The following is a 26392-nucleotide window of genomic DNA, read 5'->3' on the forward strand; positions in this document are numbered from 1 at the left end:
CTTAGGGGCTCAAAAATCAGCTCTCCTAAACTTTCACAAAATTCACAGAACCATGAGTCTGGGAAAAAAAGGAGGTGATGGTGATGAAATCCCAGGGTTCAGGCCAAGTGTTTTGGTTATTTAATCTTTTCTGCCCTGTTTCCCCACCACTCTCCATTTCAGTGGAATGATTGAAAGCCTGAAAAACTCTATCCTAAATACACAGAGATGCAACCCCTGCTCTGCTGCATTTTTGATTTACATTTCCAGTCCTTTCACTCACTGATTGCCAGCTCCATTGCCTAGAGCCTTCCCTGTTCCCTAAGTCCACTTAGCAGTACCTGGCTGTTCCTACAACCTCTCTTCAACCACTGACAGCTTGGCAGAGGTTCTCCTCTTTCCAGGGTGTGTGAAACGTGTTCTTGTTATGCCTTTCATCACTGGTTCTTCTTACTGAACAGGATAGGGGGTGTTCTCCATGTTGTTTGCTGTTTGTTAACAGCAAAAATCTGTTCTAGATTTTTAATGCTCATCAGATCTTCAGTGACTAAGTTGCAGAGAGGATATTTCTTCAACCTAGGCAGCAACCTAGACAACAAAGGACAACTCTCCAACCTAAACATTGGTTCTGCTACACAAAGAGAGAGAGAAAACTCTTTGCAGAACTAGAGCTGTCAGCTCTTGAGGTCTGGATATTTCTCACACATCAATGAAATGCAGGAAAAAATTCAGGGTTAAAAAAAATGATAGTTCTCAGTTTGGCAAAGGTCAGTTGTGAAATGAGCTGGCTTTGCAAATTGGCTTAGCTACCTTTAGCACCTAATGTGAGGGAGGGAATTCTAGGCAAAACATTTCAAAACCATAGAGTAATTCTCATTTGAAAGGGGGGTTTAAGAGCCAGGTTTTCCATGTCTCACACAATCACTATAAATATTCAGAAAATTAACCCATTTTTAGGAGAGGATTAACTGTTTTGCTGGTGAAGTCTTGATAAGCTATCAAGAGTTGGTTCTCAGTTGACAGAAATATTACTGGATATAATGGATCCCTGTCCATTTATCTGTCCTAGTTACAAACACATCCACGCACAGTCTGTAACTGAATCTGGCACATGGAGATGTGAGTGTACTGGCCTAACCCAGCAAAATCTCTGGCATTCTGAAGTTTTAATGTCAATAAAGGACATGTACCTTCTCCCTTTCATCCTGAGAGTGACCCTCTGGAGGTTTCCCGATGAAGCACTAATGGCTCTGACAGCTTCCCAACAGCTTCGGCATTCCAGCAAGAGTTTTCAAAAGTTACTTAGGAGACAAACTGGTCAACCATTGCATCTGTAGGTCAAGCCCGTGTGAAATTGAGACAACCACCCTGTGAAGACCAACCTACTAAATAGGATGACATTTTTGAGGTTCACTTGTGTTGCAGGCAGAGTTTGCAGTGATACCCGCAACTGCCCAATTCAGCCTAGAGATTTGTTCAGGCAGCATTTTATGCCACTTTTCATAGTAAAAAAAAAAATATGTAAACGTGCTGTAATTTCTTTTTTGCTCCTTTTCTTTGTGAAACTTACTTTTGTTTCCGTCCTTTTTCACTACCAAGGTAATTGCAAGCATAAATTCCGTAACTAGCCTTTTCACTTTTAATATACCACAACTGCACCCTGGAATATAATGATCTCCATCTGCAGAAGAGAAGAAAGTGATTTCAAGCTAACAAAATAGCTACAAACTTAATGCAGCCTGACACTTGTTTAGACTACTAATGAGGGAGAGCAGGGAAAGGAAAACAATTCTGTTCCATTCCTCTTATCTTGTGGTCTTGGATCTTTAAATGAAAATAATCCAATTAATTGTCACAGCAGGAAGAAAATAGTTGGGTCTGATAAAAACAAGGCAGAACCCTAAAGAAAAAAAAGTATGTTTTAGGTCTTGATTTAAGCTAACAAAAATCTGTTTCTCATGGACTGATTCCACAGCCTTCTGTGCATTGTCTCTGAATTGTCCTAGTGTCACAGAGAGGGAGAGCAGTCAGCTCAGAACCACTTGGACCAGTTGTGTAATGCTGGATCTCTCTGACTGTCCTGTTGGATGAAATTCTTCTGGAGCCTCCCGGAGCACAGAGCTCTGTGCACCAATGGAAGCAGAGTGAGTAATTAATCCTGCAGTGCTCAGGCCTGCTGTGGAGAAAGGCCACTGGGGGCCCAGGGAAGAAAAGCTTTTTAAAACTGCATCAAACATCAAATCCCTGGAACTCTGTTCTTACCCTCCCAGTTAGCAGTCAAGGATATGCCACGTTTTTCAGAAATTACTGCCAGTCAGGAGAACGGGCAATAAGCTGCCAGCAGGGTGTCAGTGGAGCTGGAGCTGCCAAAGCCGTTTCTCAGTCTCTTCAAAGGAACAGAATGTTAATCAATGTACTCCCTTTTCTCCTTCCACTGTAATTAGCCATGCATGACCACAGCTTGACCACCTGAGTTAACTCAAAACTGTGGAAAAAAATCAGTGTAGTCAGAGGGATTACTGACCAAAGAGAGTAGCTATGGAAGGACAAGAAGCAGTCAAATATCTGGGCTGGTTTGGGTGAGGATCAAAGCAAACAGTTAGATGATAGGGAGTGCATACAAAAAGGTGTAAGCATGGACAAAAACTCTCTTAGGTTTCTATGGTTTAACTAGTCTCGTGTCTCCCTGGGACAGCAGCATTCCTTAGTAAAAAACATAGCTCCAAGGCTATTTCCAAAGAGATTGTATATATTAGAGTTCTTCCACTAGCTGGAAATTTTTCATCAGCTGAACTAACTAGGAAATCTTGAGCTTTAATGAGACTCCTGTCCTCCTTCCAGAGAAGCTGTGGCTGCCCCATCCCTGAAAGTGTCCAAGGCCAGGCTGGATGGGGCTCTGAGCAACCTGGGATAATGGAAGGTGTCCCTGCCCGTGGCAGGGGTGGGAACGAGATGGTTTTTAAGGTCCCTCCTAACTCAAACCATCCTGTGATTCTTTTCCATAGAGAGGTGGGGGACTAACCCACGGAGCAACTGTAAAATCACAACTGAAACCTTTATTTCTGCAACCTAAGTATTGGCTACTAAGAAAACATCATGGTGGTGAATATGGAGAGAGGAATAATTTGTTGAAGGCAAGCAGCAATCAAATTCTTCAGAGAAGCTGGAGAAATTTCTCATCAGAAGAAAATATTTCAGAAGTGAACAACTGGTCAAATAGTTGAAGGAGAAAAAGAGTATTTTAACTCACTTTTCATAAAAGTTTGTTGCAAAAAAATAAGATCTGGAAGTATACACCAACAAGATAATAACATGAAAAATAGCAGAAATAGCACCACACCACATTTACCTCCTAGCATAAATGGAATTACTCTCTAAATTCTCTTCTAGATCAGTCTGTGCCTGTGAACCTGGAGCACAGCAACACTCACTGGCAGGGACTCTGGAAAGCATTATGGCCAAACACCCACTTGAACTGGGGCTGCCACCAACTCTACAATTGGTTGTCTTGTCTATCAAGGTCCTGAGAACCTCCAAGGACATCTTATGCAGTGTTTTTCTATCCTTTCACTAAAAACATATCCTAATATCCAGTCTGGACTACCCAGAACAGTTTGTGGCCTCCACATCTTCATATACCATCTTACAATGCTGAGGATTTGGCTCTACTTTGGCTTGGCATTTTTGTAGCTCCTCTCCAAGCAGTTTTGTTTCCTTTTTAATTCATAATTTTTAAATTATTATGCTGCTTCACAGGATGCCAGAACTGTTATGTGATCCTCTTCGTAACTGGCAGTGGGGAATGGGTCTCTACACAAGGAGTATTTGCTTATCCTGTGGCTGTTTGCAGGAGGAGCACACCTGGTGACATCAGTCAGAGAGAGGAGAGTAGAATAAGGAGATCCAGAGATACTTTTTTCTCTTTAGGATGAAATGCCTCCTTTTCATTTTGAGTCATTTGTATTCTATATTACAAATCTATTAATCAACTGATAAATGTTTAAACCTCATAGCTGGGCCTGTGAGTTACTTCTGCAGCTGATATCTTCAAATAGCAGTGGCCATCAAGGTGTTGCTCCTTTACTATTCCCTGAAAGGGGCATTGGCTGTAATCTCTAATAGCCCTGGGCATATCTGAAAACTGATTTTTCTACATGTATGCCTATGGATACTGTAATAATCACATTGCTCTCTGCTTCTGTGATCACCTGGAAGATTTCTGGAGAGCTCTAGGACTAGTGCAATGTATTCCTGTTAAACCATCTGCCTGAGAGATCTTTATTCCCCTAGAAGTTGTGCTGGAGCCTGAGTTTAGAGCTCTTGATGGCACACTGAATGCTGCATAGATTTAGTCAGGCCTTTCATGGCCTTTTATTGACCATTAGAGGTTTTCTGGCAATGGCATGCTGGCACTGAACTGCTGTCAAAGTGTTTCTTAGGCTGCCCCTGAGGGTGGTTTTGGTCTCATTTAGTCTCATCTGATTTTGCTTTTTTAGAGGATTTTTTGTTAGACAACATCAGTTGTCTACAGACAACAACAGTAACATCAGTTGCTGCCAAAACAGGCACAAACCGTACTTTGCAGCAAGCAGGTATTTAGGTGAAACATTTTGTGAAAATTCGCAAATGAAAGGTCACTGAACACTTCTGTACCCTGAGATTTGGGCGAAATCCAAAGCTGTGACTCTCCACACTAAGTGCAGGTGTACTAATAGAAGTTTTATCACAAGAGATGCTGGTCAGAGTGGTCTTTCTGCTTGTTCCTCCCCTCTCTGGAAGGATCTATTTTATTAAAATCATGTTAAAATATTTCCTTACAGTCCTGTATAAAATATTGGTGAAACTGAACACTGCAAGCACCTCTACTTTCCCCTCATTCAAGAAAAAAATCTATTTTGAGCAGTTTTTTAATGCTTCTACTATTCTGTCTTGTCATACTAACCCACACCATTAATTTTATCCAAGTGATCACTACATTTGTGCTTTTTGGCTCTTTTATATCAAATTCTTCATTTGATTTCAAGTTCACATGCTTGTATTTTGCATGTAATTCATAGTCTACCAGCCACGTGAACAGAATTAATCCTGTCAAAGAACAAACTATCACTGCATTATTAATAATTGTCTGCAGTCTGGCCCAGGATTTCTTCACTATTCTTGATTAGTAAAAAGATGAAAAGTTATTTCTTTTGCCAGTAAAAATCACATTTCAGTAGCTGGACTTTTTAAAAGATCATGATGTGGCACAACTAAACCCACAAAGGCAGAAGTTATGCCATTGTGTTGTTATCCTGTCTGGTTGTGCCATTCCCCTGTCCAAGAATATTTTGAATCAAGTAGAACTGGAAAAAGAAAAGTCACTTAAGAACTCTTGAAAAATAGAACATTCACCAAGGAATAATTCTTCAGTAACCTACTGATAAAGCTGCTTCAAGTGTTACCACATCTGGTCCAGCAATTTTGACTTATCTAATGGTAAAACTTCCTGGTTTTGTTTTAAATTGCTGCAATTTCTTCCCCTCATGTCTAAAGCACCAGGCAATGCCTTCTGTAAGCCCGAGCAAGTGGCCAAATGTCCCAGTTCTTTGTGGAGCAGTGGCAAGTCACTTTTAATACAGTAACTATGAAGTTGCCACATCTTCTCCAAGCATGGACTTACCTCATGGAGCAGATAGATACAAGCACTGATAAAACAGGGCAAATGGCTGGAGAGCTGCAAGATTAACATGTTATTTGTAAAACTACATCAGCTGTAAGCAGGAGAGGTTTCCAGAGACTGGATGGCTGCAGTGGCATGGAGCAGGTGACATATTTCTGCTGCTCTTGCCGGTAGTGCTGCTCTGAGGTGTGTAGTGTAACATCAGTGAGGCAATCAGGAATAAAAACAACAAATGCATCTCAATTAAAAATTTCAGCCAAGTCTACACCCCTTTGCTTGTGAAAATTTCATCACACCCTTCTTCAAGTGACACCTCTGAACTAGTTTTGGGATCTGTCAGGAAAGGGAGTCCTTAGAGAGACAGCTCTCAAATGTGAGTGATTGACAAAAGTTCAAGCTATTGCAGTATTTAAATCAGGCACTGAAACTCTTGGCCCAGTTCCTTAATCTCTCTTAAAACACTTTCTTCAGCTCCTGACTGATTAGTGCCAAAATAAGATCTTTCCAGGAGGAGTGCTCAGAGAAGCAGGCACCATCCACACCATTGTCAATGACAGAACATGGCAGCACTTGCCCGGTTCCAGTTCACAGCTGAATTTCAGTCCTACACCGCTGAGCTCAAGGGATGCTGCTCTTCTGATCCATTGTCACCTCTGCCTTTGTTCCTGCAGTGAGGTTGTTCCCTTCTGGCATCACTTGTGGGATGAAGCCTCCCTGACTTCTGTGCACACATGAGGTTATGGCTTTAGTGACAAAGCTGAGGGCAGCAACCACACCGCCAACACATTGCCTCTTCTCTCTCCTTCATGAGTTTTACCACCACAATATTGCTGCTCCCAGTTGATCTTCAGAGTGGAAAGGACCCTGTTAATTTCACCTGTCTCCTGTGTGCATTCTAAGAATGAGATTTTAATTAAAAATGCAGAGAAGGACTATGTTATAAGGAAAGCTGACTACTAGAATGACTACAGGAAGTAAGAGCAAGCCAAATTGCAGGTCTTGTTGAGCTAAGGTGCGCGAAATAAAGGGAATTAGAAATGCGGTTAGCTGTTGGTGATTTTTACATAATATCTATCTTGCCAACAAAAGGTGATTTATCTTGTACTCAATGCCAATCCTAGAAACACACAACTAAAGGAACTTCTTAAACTTTACCTGAGTGTGGGAAGAAACATGATGAGCATTAAGGAAATTAGCAGGTGTTCTCAGGAGCTGTGCTTAGGGACAGCTTTTTAGAATGCCTGTATGTGCATGTGTGCACATGAAGAGATGAGGTTTACCAAAAAAAGTATCCATCAGAATTCCAGTGCTGGTGAAATGAAGTTTGACTCATACTCCTTAAGAAGGGTGGAGTGTGTGGATTCAGACCTGGCCCCTTGGTTTATGTATTTCTCCATTTGGTTTTATTGTATGAGTCACAAAGTACCTAAAAATTCACAGATGGAAAAGGCCGAGAAATAGCACATCTTTTTTTATGATCAACTGGACCAATTTACCATCCCAGACAGGAAAGACAATAAAATGAAATTAAAAATCTAACCTTTTACTGAAACTACTTCATGTATTCCCTCATTCAGTTAGGAAATATGAACTGTTCTAGGAACCACCAAGAAACATGAAGTCATTTGTAAAGAAACATTAAGTCATTTGTAGAAAGCTCAGATTACATCACCTGTCTCAACAGAGATTTATTGCTGCTAAAATCGTGTGCTGCAGAAACACAGCATCAATAAATCATTGTTTACCTTGTCAATAGCTTTAATAGGAGAGGGAACAGGTTGGAAATTTTTCTGGGTGCAGTGATACTCCAAAAGAAGATCTGAGACTGGGATGTTTAGGAGTAACAATATTTACTTGTCTCCAAAGGGAAGGTCATTAGCAGATCTGCATTACAGAAAAAAAAAAAAAAAAAGGCTTGAAAATTCTGCTTTGTGTCATTCCTTGGGGATGTTGCCACCCCTCTGGCTGCCAGAATTGTTCATGAGGGTACAGGTGAGTGTTCCTCACTCACACCAGTGGAAGTGACTGATAAACTCCAGATTGTGCCAAAAAGCACCAGACTGGGAGGATTATTTGTGCCCAAATATTTGTGAAGCCTTTGCAACTGAAAGTACAATATAAATTCTGAATACTGTTGGTTAAGTGCTCGACGCACAACTGAGGAACTGCAGTTTACAATGTGGCCTGTCTTTATGGGAAGAGATTTTAAATGATTTGCTGCTCTGCAACTGGTTACTGTGTTTAAGGTAGCTACTGTGTAATTCTGCAGAACAACAGGACTGTAATTTTAAGGTTGGTAGGATTGGAGCTTGTATGACCAAGTCATTACTGGCTCATCTGTGGTCCCATATGTACTTTCCATTTCTTGCTTTTATGCTATCCCTTGACATTTTGTCATCTTTTTGAGTAGTCCCTTACTGATTGGGGATTTTGCTCCAGAAATTTATTCCTTTACCTAATTTTAAAGAAGACTGGATAGGCAATAAGTTTTTTCCCTATATGATAGTTCTGCTTTTCATTATACTCATTAAAAAGTACACCCGAATGTAACTTTCCTTAAATTGTATTCCTAGAACACTTAATTCTGCACTCCCTTCAATATATTTTACATTTCTGATCTTTTATATCGTCTGAGTGTTTAGCAACCACAGTCAGTTTCATCCCAAGAAGACTTAAAAAACCCTTCAAAAAGAAGTAGAATTTGTTCCAAAAAATTTCAGTAAGAAACTGAAAACAAGCCTTGCTCTTTCTAATGTCAAGCTATTTCACATCTGCTTTTACATCAGAAGAGAAACTAAAGTGAAAACACTCAGCATCTTTCCTGTTTGCAGGTTGTCTTTAAAAAGGAGCTCAAGGCTGGAATGGGTTGAGTGGCCCTGTATTTATTGATCTCACCTCAGTTGTCACCTGTCAGCTATAAAAGCTCTTAATGTATCAGAGGGAAATGCTTCAAATGCAACATGGGGATTTTACAGCAAGAAAATGGCTTTAACTGAACCTTGGGAATTGCATCATTAAGCAGCAGTCTCGATGCAGAGGTCACAGTAATAAACTAATAATTCCTTATATTTCTTACTGCATCAGAGCTGAGGGGTGGAAGCTGCATGACTAAGGATTTATAAAACCAATCTCATGGAGACTGTAGTCTTTAAGCTAAAGAAGGAATTTATGCTGCCTGCTCATATTCACAGACCCTCAGTTTCTCTATTACTGTTTCAAATGTTAGAAAAAGTGGAGCTGTGGACATGGGATTTGTACAATTTTTCTGACTGCTTTACAAACTCTGTGGGACAGCAACCCATAAATGAGTTTATGCACTGCAGTACATGGACTTTGGAAAATGAGATTCTGAGAAAGCAGCCAGTTAAGCAAGAAACTCCCCAAACCAGCCAGAAGGAAATGCAGAGAAGCAGGCCCAAGGTAAGTGCCCAAAGTCAGTGCAGAGATTAAGTAGGTGATTCTCTGTGTGCTTCTGCCTCTGCATAAACACCCTCTTTGAGTCTGGTGCGTAATCCAGGTGAGCTCTTGATATATTAAATAAAAAGAAAAAGCTCTTTGGGAAAAACCCAAAGATAAATTGCATCCTATTTCAGCTGCATATTAAGACAGATACAGACTTTAAAAAGACAACTTTATTGGTTTCCAGTGGGGCTGTAAAAATAAGTCTCCTAATGCCAGTCTTGTTTGTGTTTTGGCCTGAGCCTCTCTTGGTTTCCATTGTGGAGATTGCTTCCATTTGTATCACTCATAAAAAAATACTGGAGCAAGGAACTGTCCAACTGTTCTTTTCCCAAGGAAAGGGAGAAGAGCAGGGCAAAAGGCATGGAGGGCTGCAACTTAGAGTCTGTGTTCCCACCTGTGACAGGGTTTTTGTGACCAAATATTTATCAAAGGCAGGTAAAGCACATCCGTTGTTATCCTGTGCATGGTTCAGTGTTTGATTTAATTGTTTTTCTGGAATTAGAGCTGGACAAGCCAGAGCCGGTTTTGTCTTGCAGTTGCCTCAGGGCTAAAGTGCAGATTGAGCACTCCTATATTTCTTACAGGTAAATACAGGTGTGCCAGGAATTTATGAGTGCAGAAGGAAGTACCCTTAGCCCCTGCAAACAAGGGGGGGAAAGCTCCCTTAGGAAGAAGCTTTGCCTTGTCTGGGTTCTCTGTTCAAGGAATTTCATGAGAGGTGTTCCATGGACGAGCACTCACTCCAGTTCTGATCCCAGCAGATCAGCAAACCCCATGTGGAGCAATGCAAACCTATTGCATGTGATCTTACCCAGAATAAAACCAGGTATGTTTGAAACCTGCACTTTTCAAACTTGGAGGCTGAAGAGCATTTCCATCAAACACAAAATTCAAGTAGACAGAGGAGATCCTTCAGGAAGCGGGAAGGTCTTAGGAGGTAACAAAAGTCGACTGGGCTGATCAGCCCTCCGAAACTTGGTGTTTCCATTATCTGAAAGCTGATCCTTGACCAAAAAAGAGTCTGTATCAGGGAAAAACTAAAAGACTAGATGGATTGTATGGACCCTTATAAGTCTTATAAAAAATTTAGAGTTTTTTGTGGATTGCTGGATCAGGTTTGGGACGAAATCTTCAAAGGGAGGATGTATGTTCACTAGGATAACATGACACTGGGAGGCCAATACCTTTTCTGGAAGGGTATGAACTCTCAGCAGAGCTTGCTCTTTGCTTTGTTCTGAGTTTTGGAGTGCTATGGTTTACCAGCACAGGTGCTCCATGCACTCCATTCTTCTTGACAGGATTTTTGGGGTTACTTCATGAGTACTTCACATCAGCTGGATCAGATGAAAATGTAACTTTGAGCATAACAAGAAGCTCTAGTGTATGATGGACTTGTGAGAGCTGGATCCATATGTGAGAGCTTGATCTCTTGGCAGTCTGTGTTGCCAAGGACCAGAAGAAAACACCCAGCCTCAGATGGGAGATCAGTGTGTGTGCAGAACGTGATTAAACATCTCAGTATCTCTCCACAGGTCCTCTATGTTTAGATTTGATTCACACTCTTCTCCTATGTCCCTTATGAAAATGTGAGCAGTATTTACAATAGTAGGATAACGGCAAGAGGGGAACTTTGTGGGATATTTGAACCTCACCACTGGACAGCAAATCAAAGTAAAGCAGACAAAAGGCAAAGGCTTCCCTGTGGTTGAAAGGTTCAGCTTTGTGAATGCTGATGCAGACCTATTTTGTTTACACACTTGCTAATTAATGGTGTTTGCCTAGCTGTCTCACTAGACTAATGGTTAGTTTTACTCTGTAAATAAGACAATCTGTGGTTATAGTAGAACAGAATCTCTCACTGTGAGTTTGTCAAATAAATGCAGATTGCAAAATACAAATATCTACTCTGTCCTGTGAGCAAAAGCCCGCATTGTAATTCTGCAAAGAGTTGTCTGGTTGAGCAATAAACCTCCTATGAAACACAGGGTCAAGAAAACACAGGTGGTGAATTTGAAATCCATGAGTAATTTCGGACTTTTTGGTTACATCCAGCTGGTTTGTGTTGCTGAAAGCATCATTGCTTCCCCAGAGTAGGAAGGAAGGACAGTTATGGAGTAGATCACCCAGCATTTGTCAGATGAGGTGTTGGGTGCTCAGCCCTCAGGGGATGCTGCCGACCAAGAGGTTTCAGGGGACAGGTACCACAGGAAGCAAATATGGCTTATTCCAGTGAGGATAAGGATGGTAATCCTGGAGTAAGACAATACAATAAAATTGTGCTTGCTTATATGTTATGATGATGCTAATTTACATTTTATGATGACACACTGCCTCTGCTGACTGCTTAATTCTTGTGAGAACTTAGCACCTGCAAGCTCCTGTGGCTCTTGCAAGTGGTTGTGAGCAGATCTGAGCTGAGGACCTCCCCCGCATCACCCTCAAAGGCAGCTCACAGGACTAGTCCAGATACCTGGTGCTTTAGGTGAGAGAAATTCCATCTTTTTGTGGCAGCAGCCAAAGCTGCAATGCAGAGGTGTGTAAAAGGGCTGATCACTCCCAGTGACTGCAAGTTCAGAAGGCGCCTCAGAAAGCTCATGAGCAGCTCTATGTTCACTCCAGGCTTTTCCTGATCTGCTCCTCTGTGCTGGCTGTGTGGCACAGGGCAGAGCACGGTTCATATATCACCCCTACCTGCTGCCCTGGCCTGTCATGCACAACATCCTTAATTAGCAGAAGCATGAGAATGAGACAACACATTAAATTGCTGATGTGGAGGAGTATTTCATGGACATTTATCTTTTAGTCTGTGAGAAAACCAATCTGAAGATGTGTCAGCATACTCACAACAGCATCACTCAGGATGACCATGCACGTGATAAAGCAAATTGCTTTCAGGGAAGTGACTCATTGCTTTTGGTTTGCTCTTTTTTTTTTTTTTTTTTTTTTTTTTTTTTTTTTTTTTTTTTTTTTTTTCTCATTATACATAATAAGCATATAAATGTGGGTTTGTTTATAGATGGCTCTGGGACAAAAATACACATTGTGTGCATCTTCAGTTAGGTAATGCATGTCTGCCTTTAGCCAAGGAAAGCACAACTGAAAGATGACCATCGTGTAACAATTATGTTTCAGTGTCTCCTCATATTGAGTCAGATCATTTTGATGGAGGATAGCTCCTGGGAGATTGTTCTCCCTGAGCATCTCTTAGAAGTTGTGAGACTCAGCATGTCTTGCCTTGCTGTGTTTATTTTAAAGTACTCAGACCTATCTTGTCCTGTTGTTCTGGTTAATTTGTTAATGGATAATTGATTTCAAGGGAGAGGAAAGTTTCCTGTTCATAGTCAACTTTACAATCCTGCCTGCCTGGATATGTAGGATGGCAAGATACTGGCTGCCAGATCCTATTTCTGATCTTCCACCTCCTCCCAGTAGGTATCTGATGTCCTGGTTTACCATGTGTCCCAGCCAACAATTATGCCTGAGCAAGTCAATACTGAACAGGTGTCTCAGGGTGCAGCTTATCAGGTGCAGATTATCATTTCAATTCTACCGGGTTCAGGGACTTGTGAGCTCTTCAGAAACATACAGCCAGTCACTGTAGGACAAGAAAGTTGGGATAGTGGCTTTTTGTTTATTTTCCCCCACTAACCAGGAATTGAGAGCTATAAAACTTCCCGTATGATCTGCAACAAGTCATTAGTTGAATTTGCTGTTGTCTGTAAAGAAATAATGTTTCACTGCCATTTGTGCCCTTGAAAGCCAGCCTTCAGTTCACTGGATCTCTGTAGTGATTTGCAAGTTGTTTCAATTTAGGAGCATGAGACAAGTGTTAGAAATCCTCTCTGCTTAAGAACATTAAGAAGCATCTCAGTACTCATAAAAGTGAATGCTGAGCAAAGGTAATTTGTAAATTATTGGTGTGATTATCAAACTGCAGTACTAGTAAATAATGTGGTATTATAAATGCAGTAAATAATTTGCATCCAATTTCCACATTTTATTACAGTGTCTGTCTGGAATTTGAAGTGCTTCATCCCATCCAGTTTCTGTAGCTCAGCCCTGGGGGAAGATCAGAGTTTGCTGGTTTCTTTAATTCTTGAAAGCAAAAATCAAATACCGCAATTGCATCAACTTCCTACAACGTGGGGTGGAGGGGAGTCCCCTCTCAATGGCTTCAGTGCCAAATTCAAATCCTCCTTTAGCCCTAGAACCAAATCCCTTGAAGTTTAGCCCTGGTTTTATCACTGATTACCCTCCTAAGACTTCAGAGAAAATACTCTCTGCAGAAGGCAAGAGCCCAGGGCTGTATCCAGCTCCAGCAAGGCAGCTCAGACAAGCCAAGCTGGCAGGACCTTGTTGTGCCAAGTGCATCCTGCTGGTGACTCACCTGTGTGGCTGGGTCAATGGTACTGTGAACTATTTCCCTACTTACCTGAACTGCAGGTGCTCGTGGGACGTGTGCACAGGTTTTGCTTTTGCTAGAGAGAAGTGTAACAAATCTGGTGAGTGCTGACATGGCCCCATGCTTGCATTATCCATTATTGTTTATTGTGGGAATGCAGATGAATGGTTCTGTACCTCATTTGCCATATGGCTGACAGCTCGGCAGAGCGCGGAGTCTCCAGCTGTCACGCACGGTGACGCAGCTGACAGCAGCATGTGGCTCACTCTTCTCTGGCCCCCACTCGAGATGTTTTGAGGCTGAACTGGGTCTGTGTTGCTACATGCCATCAATTCACCACTTGGCTTGCCTAAAAAGCTGTCACAGCTGCTTGTGGCTGACATCTTTCAGTTACCAGTGTGAAACAGTCTCTGAGGGCCCACCACTGAGTTCTGTGTCTGCCTCTGGGTGGTTTCATGGGAATGAGCAGATAAGATTGCCCTTTTCTCCCATTGTGCCCATTGTGGTTATTCCTCAAAAGGCTGGGACTGCTTTTCTGAGTTTATAAGAATATGAGTGTAAGAGATGGCTCTGCAGGCCAGCAGTGTGTGTGTTCCCTCAGTGCTATCCCAGAAGACAAGTGGTTACCCTGGAGCAGTGGGGTTGTGTTCAGATGCCTGTGCACCTGAGTTGCTCAGCATTTCCCCCTAATCATGACAGTCACCCCCTGCTTCAACATCTGATGCTGTTTTTGTCTCAGGTGGAAGAGGATTTGCCCTTCCTCATCAGTGTCAGCATATCCAGGGCACTGTCACATGGTTTCTCTCCGAATTCCCTGCAGCTAATGAGGCTGCCATTGTACAATAGCTGCAGCAGAAGAGCTGGATTCATCTCCACAACTTCCTTCTCCTGGATTCTGCTCACTCAGTGCTTTTTCTGAGTGATCTGTTCCAAAGGAATGTGTAACCAGCACTTGTCTGGATGGACCCACATTATGGACCCATACTGGTCCCACATATGGCCAAACCAAGTTCAGGAGTAGCAGCTGATACACTGCACACACCTTCTAAACCATCAGTACAGGTCAAATCTTCAGCGTCCTGTAGCCTGGCCATGATAATGAAGATTCCCTTGAGGCAGACTTAGAGATGCTTCTGCTGATCAGAACTTCTTATAGGTTAAATAATCTACTTCACAAACTCATAGAATCTCAGAATGGCCTGGGTTGGAAGGGACCTTAAAGGTCATCTTGTTCCAACACCCCTGCCATGGGCAGGGACACCTGCCACTATCCCAGCTTGCTGCAAGCCCCATCCAGCCTGGCCTTGGACACTGCCAGGGATGGGGCAGCCACAGCTTCTCTGGGCAACCTGTGCCAGGGCCTCACCACTCTCACAGGGAACAATTTCTTCCTCATATCCAATCTAAACCTCCCCTCTGTCAGTGTGAAGCCATTCCCCCTTGTCCTGTCATTCTGGGCCCTTGTCAAGAGTCTCTTTCCACTTTTCCTTTCAAATACTGGAAGGCCACAATGAGGTCACCCCAAAGCCTTCTCTTCTCCAGGCTGAGCAATCCCAATTCCCTCAGCCTTTCCTCACATCTCAGAGTACAGTGCATTGTGTCTTTAGGTGGTTCTCCTAAAAGGACCCAGTGAAGTTTTTGGTGAGTTGCTGGGTATATCAGGAGAACACAAGAATCTGTTGACTGACAGGCATTCAATTCATCAGATCCATGTAGTGATGGTTTGCTCAGGGCTGTTGTAGTAGATTTAACTGGCTGCCATAATGCATGGGCATGAGCCATTTAGCCTGAATTTAGCCTCAGACAGGTTCAAAGCAGGCAGATCACATCCACACCATGGCTACTCTGCTGTGCTCTGTAGCTAATTTTAAGACCAGAACATAGTTGTAGCTACACTTGTAGCAGATAAGGAGCTGCATTTGTGAATTGTTACCAGCAGGATCACCTCAGGGTGAGATGACCCCACTGTGGGTGTGCCAGGGCAGTGTCCTCAGGAGGATGGCCTGTTCCCATCAGGTGTGGGGCAGTGGGCTTCCAGGATGTGGGTGAGAAGCTTTTTCTCCTTGCCAGGCTGAGGCTGCACCTCTGTGCTGAGCTGCACAGCCTCTCTGGGGACCCAGCAGATGCAGCCCTGTACAACAGTGACATCCTCCTTTTGCCCGCGTCCCTCACATTCAACACAGGGAGCCCCTATGGCTGCCTTGGCTGATTTGGCTTTCCAAGTTCAGTTTAGACACAAACCTAGGCTGGAACCAATTAGGCTTTTCAAAGAGATCTAGGCAAGCCTGAATCTCTTTTTTTACTTGTTCTCACAGACTTTATAAGATCCTGTTATAAATGGGCAGAGATAATATTTTTCTCCTTAAAATGCCTTTATTAATCAGCTCTTACAATGGTGGCTCAAGGGTTTGGCAGCCCGGTGCGCCCTGGAGGAGGAGGGTCCTTGTCAGCTCTGCAGCAGGAAGTTCAGCAGGGCTGGAGAACTCTTCCCTCGTCGGGAGTGTTCCCAGAGTTCTGAATTCTGTCTGTTTGCCTCGGGGTCTCACTCCTGGTCTGGTACTTTTAAGTTACAGTGAGTTACAAAAACAGAACTAACCAGTTCTACTGATACTCTAGGGTTCACACGGCCTAGTATTGGTTCTTGTGGGTTTAAATTTTACTTAGGTTTATTTTTATAAGGGGTTTTTGGTGTTAAAAGGGTCCCGAGATGCACCTGGGATTTTTAATTTGCATGTACGGGGTCGCTCCGGGAAGCAGGGGCTGCAGGCTCTAACAACCTCATGGCAGTTTCGCGACAGTTATGGCGTCTCGGAGGTCTCGATGGTGGGCAGCACTGGGGCTGTGAGGTGGGGACGGAGCGTGGCGGGCTGCTTTCATCGGCTGTGCCATGCCGGAGCGGTGGCGGGAGCGGGTTCTTTTTGGAGCGGGTTCTTTTTGGAGCGGGGCGGTGGTCTGGCAGCCGCCCGGCTGGTTGTGCCACGTGGTGGTTTTGCGGGCTTTGGGGTTTTCCACACCAGGCTCGGGCCGGGGCGTGCTGCCGCGGCGGCGGTTTGGCAGCCCAGCGGCGGCCTGGGGACACGGCTCTTCACGGGAGCCCGGGGACGCGCTGTCTCGTTGGCAGGGCTGTAGCGGCCGCGGCCGCTCGGGAGCGGTTTGGGAGCCGGGGTCGGTGGCGACTGCGGGAGCACACGGCATTGCTCCAGCAGCGGCGGCAGCGGCGGGGAGTCCAGGAGCGCGGCCCCAGCGGAGGCAGTAGCAGGGGTCAGGGCCGGGGCAGCCTTGCTCACTCTTGGCTTCCTCAGCAGCGCTTGTGATGCTGTCTCTCGCTCTCGTCCCAGCCGCCACCGCCGCACCGCAGCACAGCACCGGCGAGGACGAGCTCCGCCCCAGCGGCTCACTCCAGGAGCGGGGAGCTCGAAGACAGCTGCCCGCACGGGGCGGGGAGACTGAGGGTGAGGCCCGCGCCTCGCCTCCCTTCGAAGCCCTCTCTCTCGGTCCTCAGCATTCACTTCATTATCGGGGGGGATGCGGTTTTTAAAGAGCTCTCTCTTTTTTGCTTACCAAGGTAGCTTCTCGTTGTTACATTACAAAATAAACATTCAAGATATTAATACACTTATTACATAACAATCAAGGGTTTCAATTCTCTAAATATCATTTCTTTCAATCCCAAACTGAGATTCAGCTTTTCTAACACATTGTTTATGCTTGTCCTCATGATTTTGTCCTCTAATCTGAAAATTCACATTTTGCTTTCTGTATATGCTGTTTCTTACCTTTCTTTACTTGGGTCTTGGGTGTGCTATGCAGGCAGGCTGTTAATGCTGGCCTTGCTTCACCCATCAGCAGCACTTGAGCAATTCTTCCAAGCTGGGCAGCAAGATCTGTTTCCAGACCCCTTCTATGATCTGGCCCCACCTTTTGTAACATTTTTTGCCAACAAAAAGGTTTCATGCAGCCTGGGCAAGGATTTTATGCCTGAGAGATGAAATCTGTCAACTCTTTGTTCCAGCTGTGAAGACAATCTCTTTCAGCATCGAATGTAGGTGTGTCTTGTGCTCTGGTTTCCAACTTCTAACAACAAAAGGACAAAACAAAAGGGCTTCTGTTCTCAGATAGTTTCAGAATAAGGTGAAGTGCTATATTTCTTGCAGTCATATCACTTCAAGTGATTTTGCCCTTGAGGACGGCATTACCTTACACACAACAAGAGAACATCTGTGTGCTGAAATGTCAGGCCCCTTGAGACAAAGATTTCTCTTTGTGAATGCTGTAGCTTTCCACAGTCCTCCATCCCAGTTGATATTTTACTGATTCTTGTACACAGCTTTGCACAGGTTTCCTTAACACGGTGGACAGTTTTTATTTAACACAAGGGAGGGATCAGTCACAGCAAGTGGAGCAGCCAGGTAAAACCGCTTTAACACCAGTGCTCTCCTGCACAGCAGCATGTTTGCAGAGCCCTGCTTCCCCCCTGGCACATTCTTGTTTAACAAATATCTCAATCTCTATGGCTTTGCTTCAGCTCTGCCTTGTTTGTCTTGTCTTTCCCTGGTGCAAGTTCAGAAGGGCAGCACCTGCCTTCCTGTTTGTACATCAGTGCCTTGGCCTCAGCCAGGGGCTCTTGACACTGTGAGCTGCAGAAGCAGCATCTCCTTGGGCCATAGCTGGAGAATGGGAACACAGCTGACATCTGATTCCCCAGTTAATCCATAGGCCCCTTTATACACTAGGCGGCACAGCCTAAGTGCAGGAAAACAGCTTGTGTCAATCCAGAGAACAGCTAATGAGAATAACCAGCCATTAACACATCAAATCAGATAATAAATGCTGGAGAGCAAACCTGATGGCTCAGAGCCTCTTGTAGTTTGTAAGGGTTGTTGGTTTTTTACTTCCCAGTAAAAAAAGCAGCCACTTCTGCACTTGGCTTCATAGGAAGTGGCTTTTCTTTGGATTATAGACCAAATAAAAATGTATTACAGCAGTTGGGGTTAAAATCCTAGACTTACCCATTAAAACTGTAGTCTTCAAAGGCCATGTTTCACTCTGCAGGTCGAGGACTGAATTCAGAGCCAGCTGGGGAAAGCTGGGGAGTCTGGAGATGTGTCAGTCCAAACACTTTTACCAAGAGGCTCAGGTGTGGGGACCAGGGGAGAAGGAGCAGAAACCACACCAGTGAAGTGTTCCAGAGTGTCCTTGTGTGCTGCTTTACCCTGGCCTAACTTACATAGGGTTTCTGTGTGTGAAGATTGCTTAGCATTAGTCCTTACTATAACCACAGAAAAACTAAGGAAACAAACACATCTGGAAATAAACTACCTAAAGCTAAAACTTTGGGAATGGCAATTGGTGGAGTTTTCTAAGCTTTGGTTAGATATTTTGCTTGCCAGTCTCAAAGCTTTCCCCAGTCAGTTATGTATGTATGTGGCACCTCTCCACAGTACAAATTGGCGGTTGCTGAAAAGCCTTCTCTTTGGTGTGGGAATAGACAAAAATCAGTATTCTGGAGAGTATCAATGCAGAAAATGAAGACTTCTGAGTGCTTTTTAAGCTGGACAGTGGTGAGAAGGGAACTTGTATAGGCAATGCCATCACTAGCTGGGATTCGCTGTTCCTCTTCCAGATGAAACTGCTGTAGGATCTTTCATGACCCGTTCCCATCACTAATAGTGTTACTGGAGTGAGTGAGAACCTTGCAGCATTTAAGTTCATCCAAGGAAAGAGTCTTGCAGTGGCATAGAGCTGCTGGACACCTTTCTTGGGTATTTGCTCCAGCAGATGGACACTTGGAAGTGACTGGAGCTGGCTGCTGCCTCACCCAGCTGCTTTGCAGAGCATAGAGCTTTTTTGTCTTGCAAGTGTCTTCTAAACACAGCTGATTCCCTCCTGCACCATGTTTTCCTCTGGTAAACCATTGAGAGCATGGCCTTTCTCCTGCCTCAGGGCTTTTTTAGGATGGATTTCTTCCCTCCTGGTACAGCACTGGGGAGGAAGACACTGCTCATTTTGTTGTGTCTTTTGTGTGCATCCAGTATGGGATAGAAGACCACAGTTCCCACCTAGGAGCAGAGCAACACAACAGGATCTGCAGCCAGACCATTGTCCATACAAAGCCATCTTGTAAAGCATTGTCCTTCTTTTCAATATACTCATGTGGCTGTAGAGCTGGAATAATTTTGGTATGGTTTGGTATTGAGGCAGACTAATTGTATTCCAGCCATGCATTGTGCCAGGATGCTCTTTCCTGCCAGTTTTTAATGTCACTCAGAAGGAGCACATGCCCACAGCTCAATTTCCTCACCTGTCCCATGGCATTATTAGTTTGGCATAATCAAGGAGCTGACAGCAGCTGCCTGGGTGAGTTTCATTGGAAGGACTGGCAGAAATATTTCCTCTTCCACCAGAGGACATATTTGAAATACTGGATTTATAAAGCCTGCTTCATTGCGTGGAAAGGCAGCAAGGATCCTTTCTTGGGGAGCTATTGAGAGCTCCACAGATGAAAATCCTGCTGACAAGTTTTAGTTATCACAAAAATGAAAATATAGTGTGTTTTTCTGTTATTTCTCCTTTTGCCAAGATCTGATCCCAAAATGAAAAATATCAGAGGAAAATAACTCTATAAAAATTACAGGAAAATTGTTCCATGAAATTTGAGACCTTCAATTAGTCCACATTAGGTCTTCAAGGGGCAGACAGCATCAATGAACAAGGAGAACATTTCTTTTTCTGTGGCTCTAACTTGTTTTCAAATTGCTTTGGGCCATTTCCAGCCAGCCTAAATTCCAGCTAAATGCCTGTGCCTGTAGTGGGTTTAGTGCCTCTAGAGAGCAATTCAGAAAGCCTGAGGGAAGTGCAAGAGTGAGTGTTTTGAGTCAGACTAGCAGGAAACAGGAGACAAAGATGACACTTCGTGGCATTTAAGCCAGCAGAATATGCCCATTTTCTTCTGTTTGTTTTTTCTAATGGTGATACCAGCTGGCATGTTTAAACATTTACTTCTGTCTTCTCTTTTTTAGGAGATGGGCTGTGTAGGAGGCGGAGAGAATTCTTTTCTTCTAGGGTCATAAGGTACAAACTCAGCCTCTGCCCAATGGATGCTGTAGGATCCTTCCAGAAGGAGGATCTTGTCTGTGGTTCACACTGTATCTCATAAGGAAGTGGGTCTTCTTCTAAGTAGCTACAAGACCAGCAATTCAGAAACAACCATCCATCTGAGCTGCACAGGTTAAAAGATAATAAATATTTGTACAGTAATTAGAATATCAAATAAAAGGACATACAAAAATCTAGCCAGGAGGGAAGCAGGTGGTGCTATGTCAAAATAACCCTTTGTGGGCTGGATCTCTACATCCTCCTTTATGCAGTGCCAGGGGCTGTTGGTGCCCTGGAATACTCTGTGGTCTCCTGGATTTTCATAGGCATGGTGCTGTTGATCACAGGGACATTATGCCTGTTGTCCTACCAGCTCTTCTCAGGAGAAAAATTATGGAAAGTATGGGCATGAACCACATTGATTGTAGGACCAGTGCCAATCCTCCATCTAAAATATTTCATTTTAGACCATAAAAAGTTCTGTCAGAGTTGCTGTGTGGCTCTGGAGACCTAAGAGCCTTGATATTTTAGGCAGGTCCTTTTTCAGTCATCAGACAGCAACAGCCACTTTCAGTTCTTCAGGGAATTAAAACCAAAACACCCAGTGATGTCAAACTATGACATCTCTCCTCTCTGGGGACTGCAGCCTTCCAGAACACTGCTGGGAATAGGGAAGAAAAGGCAGAGAAAAGTAAAGTAATTTGTGCAGTGGAAACCAAACTGCCCTTTTCTAACCCCTGCTACTGGGTTTAACACCAGAGGCATTACTGGCATGTCCAGCCTGTGACCCCAGGGTGCCCAGCTCCAGCCAGAGATGTTGGATAAACCCACAAATCCCTCCTCTTCCACAGGAAAACGCATTTGGCTTCTGCTGAGGCTTTTGGGAGGATTTTATCTTGCTCCCAGAACAGGCCTGGCCTTCTCCTTTGTGAAAGGCACTGTCTTTGCTGCTGTCTTTCAAACTGAGAACCCCTTATTGCCCTACAGGAAAGTGTGCCATGAGGACGGGGAGGTCTCTGAAATCCCATTGCCTTCTTCCTTGATTCCAGCCCCTGCACTGTCTCCACATTCACAGCTCTGGGAAGGCATTAAAAACTGTGGCTTGTTTCTTTCTATCTTTGCTACTTGCATGTCTCTTTACACTGCAGTATTTAAATACTTTTAATGGATTTCTCTTCCCAGTAGCACACTCAAATAGGAAGGACCATTATCCAGAATTTACAGGTAAGTAACTGAGACATAGGAGCCTTAATTCCTAGATTCTGGGATGCATCAAAAACAGCACAGGGAAGAGATTCTGCCCCTCCATGAGTGGTGTGCTGCATCCAGCTCTGGGTCCTCAGCACAGGAGAGGCATGGAGCTGTTGGAGTGAGTCCAGAGGAGGGCCACCAATCAGAGGGATGGAGCAGCTCTTCTGTGAGGAAAGGCTGAGACAGATGGGTTTTTTCAGCTGGAGAAGAGATGGCTCCAGGCAGACACTGTTGTAGCCCTCCAGCACCTAAAAGGGGTTTATAAGAAAGACGTGGAGAAACATTTTGTCAGGGCCTGATGTGATAGGACAAGGAGTAACTGGTTTTAAATTGCAAGAGGGTTGACTACATATAAGGAAGAAATGGCTTTACAGTGAGGGTGATGAAACACTGGCACAGGTTGCCCAGAGATGTGGTGGATGTTCCTGGAAACATTCAAGGCCAGGCTGGAGGGAGCGCTGAGTAACATGATCTGGTCAAAAATGCCCCTGCCCATTGAGGTTCAAAGAGCAGGGTTTCCCCTGGTTTTATGATTACAATTATAAACATAGCATGACCTTTACACGGAAAGACTATTACAACATATAATTATATGGAAGTGAAAAAAAGGAAAAAGCTTTGCTGCTTCACAGCTAATTTGCTGTTGCTTTTATATTCCCCAGCCTTGTAAAGAGCCTCTGTGAATTTTCTCTCCTAATGCTCCAGCAGTAGCTCTCCTTTGAGCTTCTTATCTGTCAGCTGAAGCATTTTAGATAACACTTTTCACCTACACCCAACTTTTCAAGCACCTTATGCATGCAAACCTGTGAATGAAAGTGGCAACTACAATGTGTCTCTCATGCAGCCACCTAAGCATCTTCTTTCATTGTGCTTTCTGTATGAATACAGGATCATTTCCAACATGTGCACCCTCAGAAGCTTGGGGGTAAGTAGAATGGTAGTTCCAGTGTATTTTTGCCAATGAATATTTATATACACAACAGTGTTTGGCAGGATTAGATATTCCAACAACTGGAATGCACCTACACAGAGCCCTGTGATAAAAAGAACCCTCTCTCTTTTGAATGAGGCAAGAAAAATCAAAGAATCACAGAGTGGTTTGGGTTGGAAGGGACCTTGGAGATCTAGCAGTTCCGACCCCCAGCCATGGGCAGGGACACCTTCCACTATCCCAGGTTGCTCAGAGCCCCATCCAACCTGGCCTGGAACACTGCCAGGGATCCAGGGGCAGCCACAGCTTTTCTGAGAAACCTGTGCCAGGGCCTCAGCATCCTCACTGAATTTCTTCCTAATATCCAATTAAAACTGTCATCCTTCAGCTTAAAAACACTGAATATATGCATTTAATATCTGCCAAACATATGCTTTGGCTGATCAGACCGTGACTGGTTTGCAGGCAGAGAAATGCAGTTACTTGTTTGCTCTTCAGGCACATTTCACAGCATGTCTAGAAATTCTCCTTCAGTCCCCACAGTCCAGTGCATCACAAACTTTTTGCTTATTTTCTTCTGGAGCATCCAGCTGCAGTGCTTTGAGGTAAGGACACTAGTCAGTCCAAGGGTCTAATGTCTGTTTGGAGCAATGGGTACTTGGCTAGGGAGACCTGAATCCTTGCTCAGATTCCAGAGTGGAATCTGGGAGTTTTGTAAAGCAGTGTCACCATCAACAGTTCTGATTTTTCTGATCCCTTCCATTTTAGTTGAAATTTAAAAACTAAAGTAGGAAGTAGGGAATGTAGGGGACTCTTCACCTCATAAATGCATCTGTAAGAGACACATCTATTTTAAAAGGCTATTTTTTTTTGAGAAAGTACCTGCAGCATGAGAGCTAACTTCAGTAACTATCCCCTAACATCGATGTTGTAAATTGATGGAGCATACGGTGGTTGTCCAGTGAGAAGGTTGATTTCCCTTTGCCCTTCTCCAGTGTTTCAACTACAGACCTGTGAGGAGGATTTCTGGTTTGGAGATAAGATTACCCAGGTGAACACTATGTGAAAGAGAAAAAGGAGAGCAACTAGTCTGAGTTATTAAAACATGAGAATAGCTTAATTTCATCCTCTGCTCTCTGCTGACTCACTCTGACCTTGAACAAGGCCTCTTTATGTTTTCCTGACTATAAGAAAGGAGTAATAATATTTTCTGCCTCCTGGAAAAGGATGTGAATATAGTTCAACCTTTCTAATGTGCTCATATGGAGGCACAGGGGGGACACACAAAGTTCTTTTTCCACATGGCACATACAGGAAGACTTATAACCACAATATCCATAGCATTGCAAACTTCCATTCAGGTTGTGTTGTCCCATCCAGGATATTACCTTTTTTACTCCTGTATAATTCCTTTTTTTTATTATTTCCCTGAAAGAGTTAATCAAAACAACTCTTCAGTTCCAAGATTTGAGCTTGAAAAGAAAAAAAACATAAATTTTTGTCCTCTTACTAAAGGTTTGGTGATTTTGCTCAGAGAGATTCTGGCATCACTGTTTGATTAGGGGCAGTGTCTACTGATTTGGGGTAAAATCCCTTTTAGACCTTCTGTCACAAAACATCTGGCAAGGAAGTGCTCAGCAATGGAAAACCCTGGAAATGTCACTCCTGCTATTCTTCAGCCTCTGATGAGGTTATAATTTGATGGTGAAAAAGTTCTGAGCAAACAGTTGCAGTATTTCAGGTAGGACAGGAGACCTGTATTCTGAAATTAGGATTTTGGAAACTCTGTGGACGTGTGCACTGTCTGTGTTTTTATACAAGAGAAGGTATTACTTCTTTGGACCTGTCAGCGTGACTTTGATTCCTGAGAAGGTTCTGAAACAGCTGTTCAAAAATAACTTTGTAAGTACCTCAATGATATAAACTGATAATGGAAATAGCCAACAAGGATTGTTGAGAATGGGTCATTTCAAGCCTGTGCAGTTCTGGCCTCCGGCTGCTTAAGTGGCCTAGTGGGGGAAAAAAGGAGGATACAACTCATGTGGTACAATCTCAGTCCCAGTGATACTTCTGGCACTTCTTCATGACATTCCCAAGAGCAAACTAAGAAAATACAGTTTTGATGTGGTTGTGAGAAGAAAGGCGTGCAGTGGTTGGAAACTTGCTCCCAAAGAGTAGTCACAGCTCTTTTATAATGCTGTTCTGGCCCTGGCTCTGCTCAGCACTGCTCAGTTTGGTGGACAGCGAGAGAACATGGTATAGTGTTAGGAACTGGGAAAATAAATCAAGGCTGCAAGTACTGTGGACACAAGCATCAGAATTCAACACATGCTTGAAAATGTAGAGATAATCTGAAATGAAAGCAGCTAAAATTCAGCAAAGACAAAGTTTTTCTCCTTTCAGAGGAGAAATTGAGTAAGCAAGCACAAAAATGGGAATTATCAGCTAGGAGGCACCACAGCAGATTTTTCTGACTGCACCCCACTGATTTGAGGTAGCATTTTGTCTCTTAACATGTAAATGTGAGGACAGTGAAGCACTGGAATGGATTGCCTATGATGACAATGAAATCTTCTGTTGGACATTCTTAAAGAACAAGTGAGACAAACATCTTTTGAAGATTTCTAGGTATCATTCACTAGAGAGTCTCTTTTTATCCCCTCACATTCCTCGTGTTCTGTGATCCACACTACAGAGCTCCAGTCAGGTACATGTCAATAATCAGATACTGCTGAGAAAGAGAAGAGCTTTGTTCTGACAATAAAACTCTCTTTCTGTAGGCAGCAGTAGCAATTGTTCCACTTTCTGAAGTAGCAGTGAACTGCCAGCTGGAATCCTTTGTCTCGGCTAGAAGCAGTAAGTAGAAACAGGCAAGGGAAAAGCACAGGAAAGTAACCAGCATAAGAGGGGTAGAAAAGAAAATGTTGAGAAATGCTGCAGCAGCTTGGAAGGGATTGATGCAGGTGGGACAACAATTTTGCATGTCCATTTAGGGATGAGCGAAAAAGAATCAGTTTCATTTTCACCTGAAGGATTTCAGCAGGATATCAGGATATCTGTCTGAAAGTGTGGCAAAGCGTTACTACCCAGGGATATCGATTTCTTGAGGTGAGATAAAAACGTCAGGGTGGTGTCCAGATACTTTTAGCCTGCTTCAGTGCAGGATGCTGGGCAAGATGATCTCCTGAGACTCCTCCCAGCCTGCCGGATCTGTGAATTTATCTCTGGCAAGCATTTCTTTTGGCACGGTGGGAAAGCACAGGGAAATGGAGCCAAATGATGTATCCGGGAAAATCACTGACTCTGGTAATGAGGGTGAACCTCGTCTGAAGGAAAGAAAACAACTCTGTTGCAACATACCACTGCCAGGATGCTTTATAAACATCATTATCTTTATATTGTTTTTTGCAATTCTAGACCCTTCCAGACTAGTGTTAAGGCCCAAAATTTCTTACAGGGGCCAGGCCATGCTGTAACTTGTAGTGTTTGTGTCTCGCTCTCATTTATGCTCTGATAAGTCTCCTGAATTTTAGAGGACATCCTTTGTGAAGGTCTTCATGGGTCAAAATGTACTTTCAGAAACAGAACATAATGCACACAAGAGCTGCTTTTG

The sequence above is a fragment of the Zosterops lateralis genome (genome assembly GCF_965231275.1).
Source record: "Zosterops lateralis genome assembly, chromosome: 4".
Classification (NCBI taxonomy): domain Eukaryota; kingdom Metazoa; phylum Chordata; class Aves; order Passeriformes; family Zosteropidae; genus Zosterops; species Zosterops lateralis.